Consider the following 18,698-nt stretch of genomic DNA (forward strand, 5'->3'; position numbering starts at 1 on the left):
TAGCTAATTGGCAGAAGATTAAATAATTCTGGACCATGATAGAAAAAACATTCTTGTGTGTGACTTTCATCAAATGCTGGTATGTTCGTGGATGAACTAGTAACGAATTTTTTTCTTTGTTTGTTGATTGGAGTGCAAATTTTTTTGTGCACACTCAACTGGTGAATATAGAGTTCTCTCTCGTTTCATACAGACATTTGGCAGAGTATAGTTTAGGTTTTTTGAATAATATTTTCATCATAGTATTTTGAGATATTTGAAGGATTTTGAGGGAATTGATGAAAGTACTACCTCAGGCAGCGAGAATATCTTATTACAGATTCTGCTAGAGTATATGATGATCAAATTTTTGTACTACAGAATATTTCCCAATTCATAGAATTTTTTAGTTAAAAGTCTGAGCCGTTTTACAACATAGTTTATGTCGTTATTCCATCTCATATGCCGATCCACCATAACTTCCAGATACTTAATCAGGAATATAAAGTCACCTTTTCTGAAAATTCATGAAACTGTGCAGGAATCATAAGCTAGCAAGAACAGGATTTTTACAGGTCCAATCTTTATGTGACAAAGATAAATACTTTTTCTGAGCGTCTTAAAGAAAATTTCATATCTATCTGTTATCATCAGTTGAAATCGAATTGGTGACACTACTTTTTGCGACGAAAATCAACATACATTTTCCAGGGAGCACTTAAATTCCCGAGAAAAGAGACGAACCTCTTCAATTCGGGTACATTGTTATTATACTACAGATATTCTGAATCTATTTAACAGAAACAAAGGAGGAGGACAGTTTATGCCACATTTGCTATTTGAATCACAAAGCGGATTTCCCTTTGTGAACGGTATTATCTAGAGAATAAATATAAACTGGAAAATCCCAACAGGAAGTCCTTTCAAGGATTCAATGCTTGAAAGAGTCCAAAAAGCAAGAGGAATGTTGTGAGTAGTAGCTGTGACTTGATTCGTGATGCATAATTCAAAATCCAACTCCAGAGATATCGATGATGATCCATTCAGTTCTTCATGAAGTATTGCATTTTTGATGAGGAAACTATCAGGATGAGGAAATTGCATTACTGCATTATACTGTGGCCATCTGATAGTACACAAACTTCGCTAGTAATAACAAAGTGATATGTATTAGATAGATAGATAAATACATAAAACGTTAAAAATACACAAAATTTTGTTTTTTTAAAGACTATACAGGGCTTTTCATGATGAGCTTTAATTAGCCGTTTCTGACAAACTATTCAACGGATCAACCTGAAAATTTCACAGTATGCATAAATCAATATGACCTACACGCCTAAAATAATTCAGACGAAGCGGCGTTGTCTCTTCTACTATAAAGTAGCGGCTTCTTTGATTTTTCAAATGGAACACCCCGTATATAATATCATATTATGATTCATTATCACTTTGTCAACAAATTCATATACCATTACCCTATACCTATCTATTACCGTTTAGAGGATATAAATTAATTTCGATATTTTTTTTACCAAACATGAACTTTTATAAATGATGATAATCTTGAACTCTCTTGCACTAAAACGATCAAATTCGAAATGAAGTGGAGTGATACTATGAGGATCTTCATTCCGAGTCATATTTTCATTCGCCCCATACAGGGTCTTCAAAAAATGTAGATACTTTGATCTCATGAAAAAATGAGTGGAACTCAATTTTTTCAAATGGAACACCCTGTATATTTCAACACTTTTGAGCTCTACATCCATTTTCAGATTGACTTTCTGTTTTTACCACTTTCATTTGTAACTAACGTTACTGCAGTTTCGTCCTATACGGACATTTTCAAACTTATACAATAAACTAACAATGGTTCCTCACATTAGCCTTTATATACCACCCCTGTAGGTACTAATAGAGGTACTTGGCTTGATTGAGTACCTGAATTAACAGTTTACAATGCAGATGTGCTGATTTAAAAACCGGTGAGTGAACTAAATCGATTTGATCATTTAACAAATTGCAGCTGCAATGTTTATGCTTGTGAATTTCCAAGGATTCTGAATAATTGAGTTTGTAACCCTTCCTTGCATATTGTATAAGTTTGAAAATGTCCGTATAGGACGAAACTGCAGTAACGTTAGTTACAAATAAAAGTGGTAAAATTTAATTTTTTGAAAGAAGTAAGTAAAGCTAGACAAGCTACATAATACTTTAAACTAAAAATGAAGTACCAGAGTGCAGGACACTGTTCTTAAAAAAGAGTATCCTGCAACATTATTTGAAGGTATTACACTCTGAACTTACTTATAAATTCCACAAGATAGAAATTGACATTTTTCATGACCAAGTTAGGTCTACAATTAGTCATTTCATATTCCGGAAGTACCAAACTCAACTCAAGAAACTTAAAACTTAGGGCACTAATTCAGAAACAACAACATAATATATCATACACAGCGAATCAGTCGAACCAGATATTCAGTTCAGCGAAAGGATCATTAACTTGACCAAAGTAGAACCATCCATTCTCTTTATCAAACAGTAGAGAAACATACATAGGTAATAAAAACTATACAACAAAAAATAAAAATAAATGATCTTGTTTTCACGAAAGCTTATAAATCGAATGCTATCGTTATCCTTGAACGAGAAACATATGTTTAGAAAATTGAGTCAGTCATTCAAAATGAAAACCTCACTGTCATCAAGAAAGACCCAACGAAAAATAGTCAAAATAAACTGAAAAGTTTCCTCTCAGATACTAAAATCATTTTCACGGAATCAGAGAAACGGAGAATCACCAACATGAACCCTTCTTCCCCTTAACCGAGTATTTGTATTCACAAAAATACAGTGAAGATTAAAAATAACGGACAAAAAAATACAATCAAAAAAATATCAAAGATGAGAAAAAAGGAAGAAATATGTTGTCAATGAAATAACGCAATTTTAAATTTACTTGACATAAATCGTAATATCAATCGTGGTATACCGAAAGAATTTGTATGCAAAATACTCTTCCAAACTGTAGAAGCACTTTCCCAAAACAAGGTTCTTTGCTGATTTTCTGAATTTTTCAAGTTCATTAATTGATGTAATATGTTTTGGTAGATGATTATATGTTTGTCTACTACTGAAGATTAGAGACTGCCTGGTCAAAGATGATGTGGTCAGTGTAAGGGCAAGTTTTGTATCGCTACGCGTAGACCTTTCTGTATGGCTTCCAAACTTTTTTTATGTTTGTGAAGTAAGCAGACACTCTCTAGAATTAATATTTCAAATATTGTTGTTATTTTAGATTCAGGATTTGTGAAAAATCGAAGAATTGAGAACAAAGAAGTATCATTGAGAGAGACACCATAGTGCTTTTTTGACTAAGCGGGTTCCAAAAATTTTGAGGAAGAAATAAACTTGGACCTTACGAAGTTATACAAATCCACCATTTGCGTTTAACGGACTACACAAAGCTACAAATTTGGGCCAATACTTCCCAATTACTAGAATGTGTGACTCTTTCAACAAATATTGTAGTAATGTAAATGATTTCTCTATTACGTTGAATTCCTTTAAAATAACGATGAAAAGAATATTCTTCAACACATACCAAAAATAATTGGTTAGTATGTACGAAATGTATTAATTCATTATTTTTATTTTTTCTTGTATCTGTTGACACCGTGTATCTCTGTAACCACTATTATCAGTGGATGCTTCTATGGGTATTTACCTGTTTGTGTCCCAAATTTTGAATAAATAAATAAATAAATAAAAAGATCAGAAACATTGGCAACGCCTGCAGAGAGTTTGTTTCTTAATTTTTTTGAAGCAGTAACAATATCGATTTTAGAGAAGGCAGGGATGTTCAATGTATCTAAATCAGGATCATGAGAATTTTCACGAAGCAAATTCTCGTCCGAAACCAAGTATACACTTCTGAAGTACTTGGCGAATCCATTGACAATATCCCCAGACTTACGAGAAACATGTTGTAACTCAGAAACGATGATAGACATCGATATGCGGTTTTCACCATTGAGTTTGTCATGGAATTTCATTCATATACACATCCTTCAGTTTTCATCTCTACAGTTTGAAAAGAGGAGTTTCCTTCAAAAGTGTCGAATTTTGGCCACCCTGTACAAGCAAAAGTTCATCGGAAAATTTACATCTCAGCTGCATAGTAGAAAAGATAACGCAATTCATTACTGCATACCCAGATTACACTATTATGAAACTACTTAATTAATGGACGAAGTTTGGTCCAACTAATAACACACTGTGCCGGTTCAATACACTCTGCCAATAGAACTAATCTTATATTCTGAAGAGATTACTTCCTTTATTGGTGTTCCGGAGGGTATCACCTGAATCCCTAAACATTCAGAAATAATTAGTTGCCTTGGAGAATGGCGATTGTAGACAAAATTGGTTTAAATGCCACGTCAGGGGGCACATATTCTTAACGTGATAGCCTAGAGTAGTAGCTGCCTCGCTTCCCATATTTTTCAGCTACGACTTCTGAATACGAAATATCTTATTAGAGTCAAATTGGCCGAAATACGAGTATACAGGAATAAAATCAGGGGTTTCGTGAAATATTTCTGGAACATGGTGAATCTGAGAAAATTTCTCTTCCATTTCTGGTGGAAGAGGACTTTGAGGTTTATTTTCGTTTATTTGTTTTCACTGTTAGGAATTATTGTAATATATTGATCTCAGAAAAGCAGTACAACTTTAATATCAACATTCAGTCAGTATTCTATTTTCTGTGGCATTATTGTCTAACCTCTCCATCTTTATTATCTTATTTTAAGAAAATAATATAGAAAATCAGAGACATGTCAGCTTCATAGCTGAGTAAGATAGTTTCAAGGAATATTTTGATACATCTAGGTCACACCTTTTATCAAATGTGTGTTATCCTTCCGCAATTTCAAAAATTGGGGGTCAAAAGTAAAAAAAACCGACTTTTTGCACATTTTTTGTCAATATCTCGTTTCCAATCGGTTTTATGCTGATTGTTTTCATTATCAATATTGTAGAGAATTAAATTTTCTACAAATTTTGTTCAGATCAGTTTTCCATACGTTGAATCGTTTTTGAGATAGAGAGCAGCGCGAGCGCAAATTAAATATTATTTGAAATCAACTGGTTGTCCCGATCGAAATCAGCTCATTTAAAGTTTATGAATTATTACTTGATGAATAATTATAAATAATTTTCATTTTTCACTAACGAATACTTCAACACTAAACAGGCCAGAGATGATGCGGATGTTCTCATCATTGAGATAACTATTGAAGAATCTAAACAACAAAGAACAGCAGTTATAGTCGGGGAAGACATTGATTTACTTATGATTTTGATTGGGCGTTCACTATCTCTTGAACAAGAAATTTTCTTTGAAAAAGTTGGCAAAGCAAATGTGAAAACGGAAATATACTCCTCTGAAAGTTTCGACAAATATTCAAATTCTAAAAAACACATTTTGTTCCTTCACGCTTCAAGCGTCTGTGATACGATTTGCCGTTGCATTTGAAGAAGAAAACTGCCCGGTTCAAAGATCATTTGATAGTGGATTGCAAACTTTATTAGCTGTTTATGATGCTCCAAAGTAGATACTATCGATCATCTTCGTTATGCACAATATGTCAAGCTAACAAAGCTCGATAAACCTGTGCAGTTATCAAATATTCCACCAACAAGTGGGGCAGCTAACCAACATTTCAATCGTGTTTATTACTAAGTTATAACTTGGTTAGGACATGATTTGGAACCGCAAGAATGGGGTTGGACAATGCGTAACGGATTGCTAGTACCTATCATGATCATTTTACCTCCTGCTTCAGATGAGTTACTCAAAACGATATTCTGTAACTGCAAAAGTGGTTGTGGTTCAAGATGTGGATGCAGGAAAGCGGTGTTGCAATGCTCTTTAGCTTGTGGCCAGTGTAATGGCCAAGCTTGTCTCAATGCTGTACCATATGAGACCGATGTTAACGAAGATAGGTCCTTTGATTCAGGAATCATGGAAAAATTGGAAACGAATCTGGGTGAAGATAACAATGAAGATGATAACGCCCTTGAGTTTTTACAGCTGCGAGAAGACGACGACGATGAAGAAGAAGAAAATTGAAATTAAAACTCATTATTCTTTTGGTTATTTTATCTGTTTTTTTAATTTTGACATTCACAAATGTATCAAATGAGATTTTTTAATAAAAATATTATTTAAAATTTTATTTATTTTCTATTCAGTTTTATATATTGAAGAATATTTACTATGGATTGAATTCAAATTATAATGTCATATATATTTCTCCTCTACAAATTTATAACTACACGTGCAGATAAGTGTTCGAAACCAAAGTTGTAGAGAATTTAATTTTCTACAATATTGATAATGAATAACTAGCATAAAACTCATTGGAAACGAGATATTGGCAAAAAACGTGCAAAAAGTATTTTTTTTTACTTTTGACCCCCACTTTTTGAAGTTGCGGCCGTCGAATCATATGTGAATTTTGAGAATACTTTTATGATGCCAAAATACAAAGTTTATACAAATTTACAGCTGGGTATGTCCAGACAAACCCCCTGAAATGACTGGACTAATTGACAAAACTGACAGAGACAAACTGGCAGATGTTGTTCCTTTCAGTACAAACATTCAATTTGTTGGTTCTTTCTTCAACATGTAAGGGAATTGAACTATTTTCAGTGCCCTACCTGTGTACATTGTCTTATAATCAATATCGTGTAACTACAAAAAGATCGCATGCTGACTGAAATTATTTAGTAGTATAGAAATTACAAACATGCTCAGAGAAATGTTTATGTAATGTTAAACCTACGTTTAAATTACTCAGGACACTTTGTTGCTAGTTATTACAAGTCATTATTCAAGTTCTGATGATAATGTACTCGCACGAAATTAATCAGATCGGTATCGATATTGACGAAAGCGAGCCAGCCATCAACGATAGAAATGCAATTATGTCAATGTCACCATACTTTTCTGAAGTGCGCGCAATAGGTCAGGTCAAAAGTGAGTCAGGCTATTCAACCCTCCACCGCAACCCGCAAGGGTTTATTGTGGCTAACACCTATTCAAACTCGACCAAATAAACACAGCTTCTTAACGAAGCCGCTTAGTTTATGAGTTGAGTGATCTTCTAGATCAGATGGTAGAAGTATGGTTCTACCAAACTCTGGAAACCTGATTTGGTCGGCAGAAGGGCAGGCACGAAGTATATGCTCTGCTGTTTCATCATTTTCCAAACAGAGGCGATACACACTGTCGATGCTGACCTGTAAGGAGGCCTGTTAGACATCATCAAAATGATATAATTCGTAATGTTACATCTGCCGATACCGATATTAATATAGGTGTTCCACAAGGATCTATTTTGGGCCCAGTCACTTTTATTTTGTACATAAATGAAATCGCAAATTCCTTTCCGGATATTGAGGTGACTATTTATGCAGACGACACTTCTCTACTGATTTACAACAAAAATAACAAAAATCAAATATAACTGAAAGAAACCTATGAAACTGCTCTATGACAACTAACTTCTCATTTCAATCAAATCATTCTTTATTTTAATGCAGACAAAAGTAACCTTGGGGAATTCCATAGTCATCAGAGGAAATTGGTAGAAATATAATTTTAAATAACACAACTCTGTCTATAAATAATGTCTGTAAATTCTCAGGACTATTTGTTGACTCACATTTAGATTGGAGAGAACATTGCAAGCTCCTGATTTCTAAACTTTCATCTCTCCACTATATGTTCAGAAATTTCAAAGTTGTTTTGACACAGCAACAATTATTAAACTTATACTACGCACAAGTGGAAAATCGACTGAGGTATGGTATTTGCCTATGGGGAGACTCTACACTGTCGAATAACGTCCTCGTGTCACAGAAAAAAATCTTTAGATGTGTTGCTGGTGTGAAAAAATATTATTCTTGTTGTACAGGCCTCTACGTATTTGGAGTCTGTATTTTTGTGTTCTAAAATAGGGACTTGCTTTTCATAAATAACGATTTCCACGAATACAACATAAGTCGTAAGGATGATTTACGATTACCACTCTCTAAACGCGATATATCCTATAAAGCTCCAGCTCGAATAGGCACAAAGATTTTCAACAACTTACCTTCCTCCATCAAAAGCTCAAAACATGAACTTACTTTCCAAAACAAACTCAAAGGATACTTGGTTGAGAAATGTCTATACTCTTTAAATGAATACTTTTATAACATTAACTTTTATTGAATTTGTAAGTCAATATTCTGTGTAGTATGTCCCCAAGAAACAGACTGGATTTGTGTGAAACTAGAGAATGGATTTACATTTAAATATACAATTATTGTACTTTGAGTAAAAAGACACGTCCAAAGAAGTTATTGTATGGCGTTACCTGTGTTGCGTTTTTGTAAAAATGATTAGAATAAAAGTCTCCCAATGAAGTGTTTTTTGAATTCGTTATTGTCCAATATTTCCAATTCAAATTCACTTCTGAATCTGATAATAACGTAGAGATATCAACTTTTGAAAAACTTGAGTATACAAAAATAGCTTTTTGTAATCTATGCATAGCATTTGATTGATATCACATGAAATTCTCTTGAATAAATTGAAACTATGAAATTTTTCTGATAACTCTATAAAGTTGATCAACTCATACTTAGAAAATCGATTCTAAACTGTGAAAGTGGGCAATTCTCTATCAACAAGAAAAAAATTGCAACTGTTGCACCGCAAGGACCTATTTTGGGACCTCTATTATTCATAATTTTCATCAATAACCTACCATATCGGGAGAACCCGTTATCATAGATTTTATATGCAGACGATACTACAATCCAAACAAATGCTAAAACTCTAGATGAGGTACTTATATTATCCTCTAAAGCACAGTCACAAATTGAAAGGTGGTTCAAAGCAAATGAATTACATCTGAATAAAAACAAAACCCAAAACATGGTATTCACTCCAAGATAAAGATAAGAGAAAATAAAAAATTACTCATCACATAAATGAACCATCAAAAAAGCTCATGAGTAATCCATTTTTACTAAGAAACCTCTTTTTCAAAGTTTCAAAAGCAACTCTTCGAACGGCATATTTTTCCTTGTATGAATCCATTATTTCTTATGGTATTGTCGCCTGGGGACATGCAACAGATTGTGATAGAATATTCCGATACTAAAGGATAGCAATTAGAATATTAGACAATATCGACTAGGGAGATGAATGTCGAAATTCATTCATTACATTAAAAATAGTAACCTTTTCTTTTATATATATCATGGAAAATTTAATATAGGTACATAAAAATTAATCTATCTCAATATGAAAGTTTTGAAAATGTGCACGACCACAAACCTCGGCATAAAAATGATCTAAGTAAAAACTACTGCCGCTGAAAGAGATGTCAAAATGGACCAAATTTTTGGGCTGTGAAATTTTACAATACATTACCACAAAAAATAAGATCTCTATCTATTAACATATTCAAAATAAGGATAATTTTTTTTTTAATGAAAAACGCCTTCTTCAGCACCGAAGAATTTGTGCACTATGATATAGTTCCTTAACCATATAGGCATTTGTCGTTGTTTTATAATACCCAATTTTAAATTTTACTGTTTTGTTTTTAAATGTGCTCGTCGACATAAAACATATGTACTTATAAGTACTGCTTTGTTTTTAAATGTGCTCGTCGACATAACTTAGATGTACTTATAAGTACTGCTTTGTTTTTAAATGTGCTCGTCGACATAACTTAGATGTACTTATAAGTACTGCTTTGTTTTAAATGTGCTCGCCGACATAATTTGGATGTACATATAAGTACTGCTTTGTTTTTAAATGTGCTCGTCGACATAACTTAGATGTACTTATAAGTACTGCTTTGTTTTTAAATGTGCTCGTCGACATAATTTGGATGTACTTATAAGTACTGCTTTGTTTTTAAATGTGCTCGTCGGCATAACTTAGATGTACTTATAAGTATTGCTTTGTTTTTAAATGTGCTCGTCGATATAACTTAGATGTACTCATAAGTACTGCTTTGTTTTTAAATGTGCTCGTCGACATAACTCAGATGTACTTATAAGATATAAATAATTTTTATAAATAAAACCTCGTTCTATGAATTGTAAGCATCTATTGTTTATGTAAATATTATTAGATGCCTGACATATGCTAATTTTATTAATATGTAGGTATTGACTTGTGTAAATACTGATGAATGTGTAAAACACCAATCAATTATCTATCTATCTATCTATTAATTTATGTTTGGAGTTCAGTGTTTAGTGTGAAGTCGAATTGTTAGACAGCGGGATGAAGCCACTGATGCATTTTTGTTTAGGTTTGATAGGATTGCTAACTTCTATTCTACGACCATATGCTAACAATTTCATATCATAATCCATGCTGAGCAGAGAAATTAGCAGCCATAACAGATGTGTAATGTGTCTCTCCTCTGGAAAATATGTCAACAAATGAGAAAACTTTACCAGATATGTATCCATCATAATCACCTGGTCCTGGTAACGAATATGGGCAGCAACAGAACAAAGTTCGTGATAACAAGGACTTGTTTGTTTTTTCTGAAGAACATCTGAAAACTAGGTTGAAATATTTATTGTTACCAATCATTATAAGCTATAACTGACCCATATTTAATGACATCTATCACACATTTTACATTTAACTATTTTTTCAGAGATCCGATATTATTGCTTTTCTTGATTGATGTGCTCTATTTTCTCTATCCCGCAAAATTGTTCTTTAAAGTAACTCCATTTGTTCACTGAACATTTTTATTGACAGAGTTGGAAGTTTGCTCGTATTATTTCATAAAAAATCACGCATTTCATCTATCGGCAGCAGGAGGTTGCATATCTTGATGAGGAGCTGGAATTGGGATGAAAGTAACCAGGTTCAATTCAATGCCTCAAAAACCCAGGCATTGGTTTACCCCAAGAAGATAAATGTCTCGGAACCGTGTATACACTTTAACGAAAAAATCTCCAATTTTATTAAAACAACGATAAAAATAAAATCAAAACAACAATGAAAATTATTTGGCGTTCCGAGGCGACTTCATTGATTCCAGTGGCGCATTTGCTTTTTCAGCTACAGGAAAACCCGGAAAAGCCTGCAGCACCACATCTAACAATGTCCTCTCTCTTATAAAAGAAAATGTAGGGTGTCTCCAGAGGCTCCAATAAATTCAATGCATCGCCAGAACACTTCGTGACACGACTATCGTCAAACTTGAACCAGTCCGTTTCTTCTTTGACCAAGGCGTAATAATGACCAAATTCAACGCCAGAACCACAGTGAACAATGACTGCATGAATATTATAATAATGGTCTGCTAGGTTGAAATGTTCATCTATTTCGAACCATCCAAATAGTTTCTTGCTTCTGTTAGAGGTTGAGTTTGTTTGAAAATCACCAGTGTTATTATTAGATTGACTGGTGCCTCAGATATACTTTTTTCCTTATAACAGTCAGTTAGTTTGGCGCATGTTTGACAATACAGTCGATCATCACCTGTTGAAAATTTCATTTTCAGATGATTTAACAATAAGCTTTGCACGGGCTAGTTATTAGTCATATTAGGAAAAGATAGATGAAGTTCCAGAAACTCACATAAGTTTTCGGTACTTCTTGAACATTTACCACAAAGTAAACAAGTGAGGATTTTTCCAGCAAAAGATTTACAACCACAAGACGAGATGGGCTGTATGGAATTATTCAGTCCAGAGCGGTCAGGAGTATTGATTTTGCTATTGATTTGCTCACAAAGAGTATTCAACAAGAACCCCAAGAATTCGGAACGATCCTCTTGTTGTCCTAACGAGTATCTAGTGGACTTCAAAGACTCCAGGAAATCGGTTGGAGGGAAAGATGATACCTTCTTACGAAACTGCAGCTGCATGAACAGGTGTTTGAGTTTGATAAATAAGTAGGAAACATTCCCGTTCTCGTTCATCATTAAAACTTCGTTCTTGAAAATCTTCGTCATCAACAACACTTGTGAAATACTATTCATGTAGCAAGTGTTTCCTAAATTATCCAATCCAATTTTCTTCTGTAGATTTTCAGAACAACTATCTACTGATTTGTAAGGAAGAACATGTTTCATAGAATCTCCATAAGAACCATTTCTCAAGCTGCGATCGATCTTTCCAAGTGAAGAAGGGTTTCGTAGAAGGATCGATTCGGCTCTAGCTTCATGAAGCTCTTCCACTGAAAGGGAACCAGTTCTACAAGGACTGCAACTCATTTTTTGGGGGCAAGAATGACCTGAGTCCACTGACCGCACTGAAAAATAAGAAGGTGGATCAATCACTTGTGAATTAACCTTGATAGAAGACTGATGAATATCCACATATCTCGGCTTGTTTCGAAGAGGTTTCAGTTCCGTACTGAAATTAGGGCAGTTCTCTCTATCAAAAAAGAGGTAGTACGGTGATCTTTCGTTGCTTGGCCTATTCTCCTTCCAAGTTCATGAACGAATAACAGAGACTCCGGGCCATAAACACCAAAAGTTCCAACTGCTACTGGATGAAACCGATAGTTGTTTCCAATAATTTGGTATTTTTTTCTTTTCAATTTCTCGACAGACAATGCTGCAGTTCCAGCAGACTTGAAACTTTCGGCTAGATGGGAAGCCGCGACCGTGTCAACGCAAGTGAAGTCCCATACCACAAGTTTACCGTATTTCCATGGTATAAGAGACATACCATCTGGTCGTTTATCATCATCTCGACTGGTTCCAGAATTACAGGAACATCCGCTGACAACATATCTCGTTTCAATATGTCGTTCACTTAGTGATGTCGAGATGTACGCCCTGCACTTCTCCTGCAACTCAAACCATGTGTACCTTTCTCATCAACTATACTACCGCAAACACAAGTATGAGAAACATAAATAGATGAACCAATCCTAAGTCCTACTGCTATTCTGAAAGATTCATCGTCTAATAGTGTTCCAAGAGACGCAACAGGTAAAGCATTCAGCCAAGCACCCGATTCCTTAATCATTGCTGCTTTCAGATGAGCCTTATCGTATACACTTGTAGATTTCAGAAGTTTATCAGTTATAATGTTCAGGTATCTGAACATTATAACTGATAAACTGATATCAGGTATCTGTTCTTTTTATCTGTAGGAGGAGCAATATTAGTTGCAGCATGCCAAAGTGATTCACCTCCAGAATAAAAAACGTCTTTGATATTGATAAATATGCAAGGAAGGATGGAATCAATAAGATCGGAAATACTATTGACTGATGACAAAAAAGCTGGTAAAGCTAAGGAAGAAGCCCAACGTAGCCCTAATCCGCCAAGGTTTACAGGAAGAGTTGCTTGGAGCCATGAATCATTATTGAAATGATTGTTTGTAACATATTCCATCGTGAGGCGGAGTAAATTATCAAATTCATCAAGCTCTAACTGACTTGACCAAGTGGGGGAATATCTGAGGGCGTACATGAGTTTTGGAATCGCTAAACAATTTTTCAAAAGAAAAAATGCTCTTTCAGCTGCAGGAAAACCCAGAAAAACCTGCACCACCACATCATCTGAAGATCTTGATCTGCCAATGTCCTATCTCTCATAAAACAAACTGTAGGGTATCTCCAGAGGCTCCAATAAATTCAATACATCGCTATAACACTCAGTGACACAACTATCGTCAAACTCAAACCTGAACCATGATTGTTTAAGATATAATCATTATCAAACCAGCTACTATATTAAGAAGCACAATATCCAATTGTGTCCATATCTATATTCATCAATTTGAATTTGAATTTAAATGCATATTTACAGTACACTGTGAAGCAATAATCCTAATATGACCCAAAGATTATAATCCCAGTGTGAATATTTATGCAAACCAAGTTGGAACCAAATAGTTTTCAGGAACAAAACAATGAATATTTGCATATTTAAATTAGAAACAGTGCTCAGAGTCCTGAAGATTTTGTGATTCGTCCCTAATATATAATTAATTTGAGTCATTTAGGTGACGATTTTGCAGCGCTTAGATTCCATTGTAATATCTGAAGTGAAGTTGTTTCGCTTTCGCATTGGAACTCTTTAACATTCATTAAGTTTTGTGAGATGAATGCACTCGTATTGGGTTTAATTGATTTTTGAGAGCGTGGAGTGATTTAATGAAAATTCTCTGAATACCAATCGATGTTGAATTTTTTTCTGTCAGTTCTCTGGTTTCATAATTGAACGTATCAGTCAACATAGTAATATTATTATAAAGAGTAGCCATAAAGTGGATTTCACAGAAATTTTTGTTTTTTTTTTCATTGAATCCATATCAAATGAAGAAATGTTCAAATGACTTCTGTTTATCTTCAAAATAGATTTTTCTTCTAGTAACACAAATACAAACATTTCAATTGTAGGTTTCGAACTTTAAGAGAAATGGATGTTTACAAAATTGAAGTTTGAGGGCAATGAAGAACTAAAACACCAGGACCGCAATATAAAGATTGAGAAAAAAATGAAAATAATGGAAAAGAAAGGAAAATGAATCTTCAAGTATCAGAAATTGTGGAAAAAAGTTTCAAAATGCTAGGTTTTGTGTTGAGAATTTCAACTGATTTTTCAATTAAAACAAAAAAAAATATATTGTGCTCTTGTGATATCCATTTTTGAATATTGGTCGATTATATGGAACCCATACTATACTGTAAATATCGATTTGATTGAGAATATTCAAAAGAAGTTTTCCAAAGGAATTGTGCTTTTCACTTTGGTATTCAACGAAATGAACATGAGTACAGTCAACTCTTAATCGAGTTAAATATAAAATCATTGCAAAATAGGAGAATTTCTATGAATTTGAGTTACCTCTTCAAATTGATAAATCCTGGAACTCCTAGCCCTGGCAGCTGAAGCCATTAATGGAAAAAGAAGAAGAAGAAATTAGATAGGTATTATGTTCATGCATTCATAAAACCTAAGGCTTCTAACCAAGAGCTGTTGACTACTGTGTTGAATCAATCGAGGGGATATACTGACGATTATTATGTAATTTTTTGGCCAAAAATCGCGGGTTCGTACCTGGTAAAAGACTTTTATCTGAAACACCGACACACACATCCTATAATTTTAACGCCCCATTATCGATTTAACGTTTCTAACACAAATAATGTTGTATATAACAACAACATAACTCATATGAGAGAACTATCGAATGTCATAATTTCTTTCGATTTGACTATAACTTTAACAGATATAACAAGATTTGGCAGCACAACGTCGAGTTGCATAGATAATATTTTAACAGATCTTCCCATTTATATAAGTAAAGTAGTTGAATTCGCATTGTCAGATCATTACGGTCAGTATATTTCTCTGAACAGAATAAATCCAGAACTGAAAAATAATATAATATACAAAAGAAAAATCAACAAAAGAAATACCGAGGCGTTTATTACTTCTCTCAGTCAGATAAATTGAGCTATGATGCTTATGATATCAACAGCAAAATATTGAAAGATTCTCTTGGAATTATTCTGAACCATTTTACGAATCTCATAAACGAATGTTTCTGTCAAGGTGTATTTCCCACTGCTTTCAAATTATCTAAATTGGTGCCTATTTTTAAAAAAGGTGATAATACAGACCCTCAAAATTACAGACCCATCTCTATAATCTGTACTCTTGGCAAAGTTATCGAAATAATTTCAAAAAACCGTTTAAGTGCCTATTTCGAAAAATTCAATCGTCTCCACAAACACCAATTTGGTTTTCGTGCAGGTAGATCAACAGTGAATGCTGTCTGTCAAATTGTCGCCGCGATTATAAAAGGATTTGAAGAAGGTAAACATACTGTTTTAATTTTGTGTGACCTCATGAAAGCTTTCGATTGTGTCTCTCATGACCTCTTCCTCGAAAAACTGGAATTTTATGGGATAAGAGGTCCTGCACTTTCTTTTATTCGTTCATATTTGACCGGTAGAAAACAATATGTATCTTCAAAGTCCAGCAAATCGGACATACAGGAAAATCCACATGATGTCACACAAGGATCTGTTTTGGGACCACTCTTATTCATCATATATATAATAATGACCTTTCCTTTTACATGTATCCCCATAATATGGTGTCATATGCGGATGATGCTACCTATTTCTCATCCCAAAAAAAATATTGATAGTCTCCTTACCACTCTCAACCAAATTGAAGACAAAGCTGAGATATGGTACAATTATAATAAGCTTAAACTAAATAGACTGAAAACTCAAACCATTATCGTCTCCAGTCAAAATAATATACGAACTGGAAGTTCTGTAAATCTTTTGGGAATCCAACTAGACGACTCGTTAAATTGGTCCACTCATAACGAGAATATGTGTAAAAAGATATCGTCCCATATATTCCTTCTGAGGTAGATGAAACGGATTTGTCACGAAGATGTTCTACTTAACATCTACTATTCTCTGATTCATAGTAGAATTTCTTATGGCATTATTTTATGGGGTAATTTCAGTTCAGCAAAACGTTTTATCACCCAGTGACCTTCATAGATATCCAACTGACATGAGAATTGCAAAGTAGATTTATGAAAATAGACAAGTCATCGGCATACTTGTCAATGTTATTATTCGATAATTAATACCAGGTCTAAAGTAGTTCGAGACCATTTTGGAGCGTGCATTTCGTAGAGCGGGAAAGGGTAATCAATATTCTTAGAGATCCTTGCACCTCAAGGGAAATAATTTGAATGTTCGAGAACACAGGAAATAATACATGTATCGGAAACCAGTTTACAACTGAATAACATCAGGTAGATTGAATAGGGGTGTACAGTAAATTGGAACACTTCAATTGGAGTCAGTAATTCCACCCATAATTTGATAAATGTGAATTTAACAGCAATTTACTGTAGTTATAGCTGCAGTATCGTGAAAATAGGAAGAAGATTGGGTAGTGGAATGTAAAAACACATGTGGAATGGGGCAGGCAATTTCAAAGAGCTGTGGTTTGTGTGAACTACGTCAAAAATCAAACCCATTTCGTCATTTATAGTCATTTATTTCAGTCACATACTCAATATATTATTGATACACTCACTAACCTATCACTCCATCATAACCAACAGTTACGATGGAATGAAATCGAACAGAATAATGTTTCGTCGGAAAATCAAGCTGGAATTTTTGTTGCATCAAACTCTGTTTTCAAATTATTGCAATAATGAATGCAATTAATGAAAAGTGTCCCAACCGGTCGAATGATAGGAAACTAATAGGTCTAGTTAGGTCCAAAGTGAAAGGTTCTCTTCGATCCTACACCGCAACCTGCAAGGGTTTATTGTGGGTCACACCTACTCACATTCGATCAAATGAACCCAGATTCTTCAAGAAGCCAATTAGTTTGTATGGTGAGTGGTCTTTCAAGTCAGATGGTACGGCTCTGTCGAACCCTAAAAACCTTATTCGGACCGCAGCGGGGCAGGCACAAAATTTGTGCTCTGCTGTTTCATCATTTTCCAAACAGAGGCGACACACACTATCTTCCGACAGTCCAAGTCTCTACATATGATGATTTAAATGACAGTGACCTGTGAGAAGGCGTGTGAGACATCGTAGTTAATCTCTACTGTAGTCCTACAACTGTTTTGTATCAAGCTTCGAAGGGTGAATGAACCCCTTGCACTAAATAGCATCCTTTTCATCCATTGAACTCATGGGTGATTGTTTCTAATTCGAATCTTAGACTATATGATCTTTCAATCTGAACATATTTTTGGTTCAGTCTACAGAAAAATGTCTCATTTTAGATGACAATCAGTATTAGGCTCATAGGACAATGGAACCTGAAGTACGAAACGTTTCGTCTGCAACAGTGTCAGACATTGTCAGAGTATGTGCATCAACGAAGGTTATATAGGAATATGGGCTCTCATGGCTGGCGTTTATCTGAAGTGTGAATGACTCTTTCTTAAAAATTTTCAGAAAAACCACTGAAGCTCTGTTTGAGGTATGTAGGTGACACATTCGTTGTTTGGAGCCATGAAAGAGAAGAACTTCAGAACTTCCTAAATCATCTGAACTGCTCTTATCTGAAAATCCAGTTCATCATAGACTCAGAAGAGTACCTCCAAACCCCATTCTTTTATGTTTTAGTCATCAAGGGTGATAATTAACTAGGCCATAAGGTGTACAGGAAGGAAACACACACAGATCGACACCTACATAATGGATCCAACCATCATCCAGAACAGAAACGAACCGTCACCAACACCTTAGTGGACAGAGCTTTGAGAATATGTGGAGAAAGGAACGTCTACGAAGAAATAGAACACCTAACATCTGGGCTACAAGCGAACGTCAACGACAAAAAAGACATAATCTGTGGTAGGCGTCCAAGGTAGAAGAAGAGGAACGCCGGTGAAAAGCAAGCCCATGGCACTGTCTATCTGCCGTACATAGAAGGTTTCACTAACCGAATCGGAAAAATTCTGAAGAAGGAGAAAATTAACACCGTCTTCAAACCAACGAAGAAAATATCGGAGTATCTGAGATCAGCAAATGACAGCAGATGATGACAGGCACTGCAAATGCAAAAAAAGTATCACATATGACATGGAAAAAAGTTTATTTCTTCAAAATAATGCACCGTGTTAGGAGGTAGGTGGGAATA

The 18,698-nt window shown here is 34.5% G+C and overlaps 1 protein-coding gene across 1 annotated transcript in view; it reads right to left on the bottom strand.

The window, feature by feature from the left end:
- The window catches only part of LOC111516201 (lachesin), a 278,815-nt gene that overhangs the window by 126,501 nt on the left and 133,616 nt on the right, over window positions 1-18,698 (bottom strand). The window lies entirely within an intron of this gene.

Source organism: Leptinotarsa decemlineata, unplaced genomic scaffold (genome assembly GCF_025532065.1).
Source record: "Leptinotarsa decemlineata unplaced genomic scaffold, Ldec_3_MD MMD2_tig00004307_RagTag_RagTag, whole genome shotgun sequence".
In the NCBI taxonomy this organism is placed as follows: Eukaryota; Metazoa; Arthropoda; class Insecta; order Coleoptera; family Chrysomelidae; genus Leptinotarsa; species Leptinotarsa decemlineata.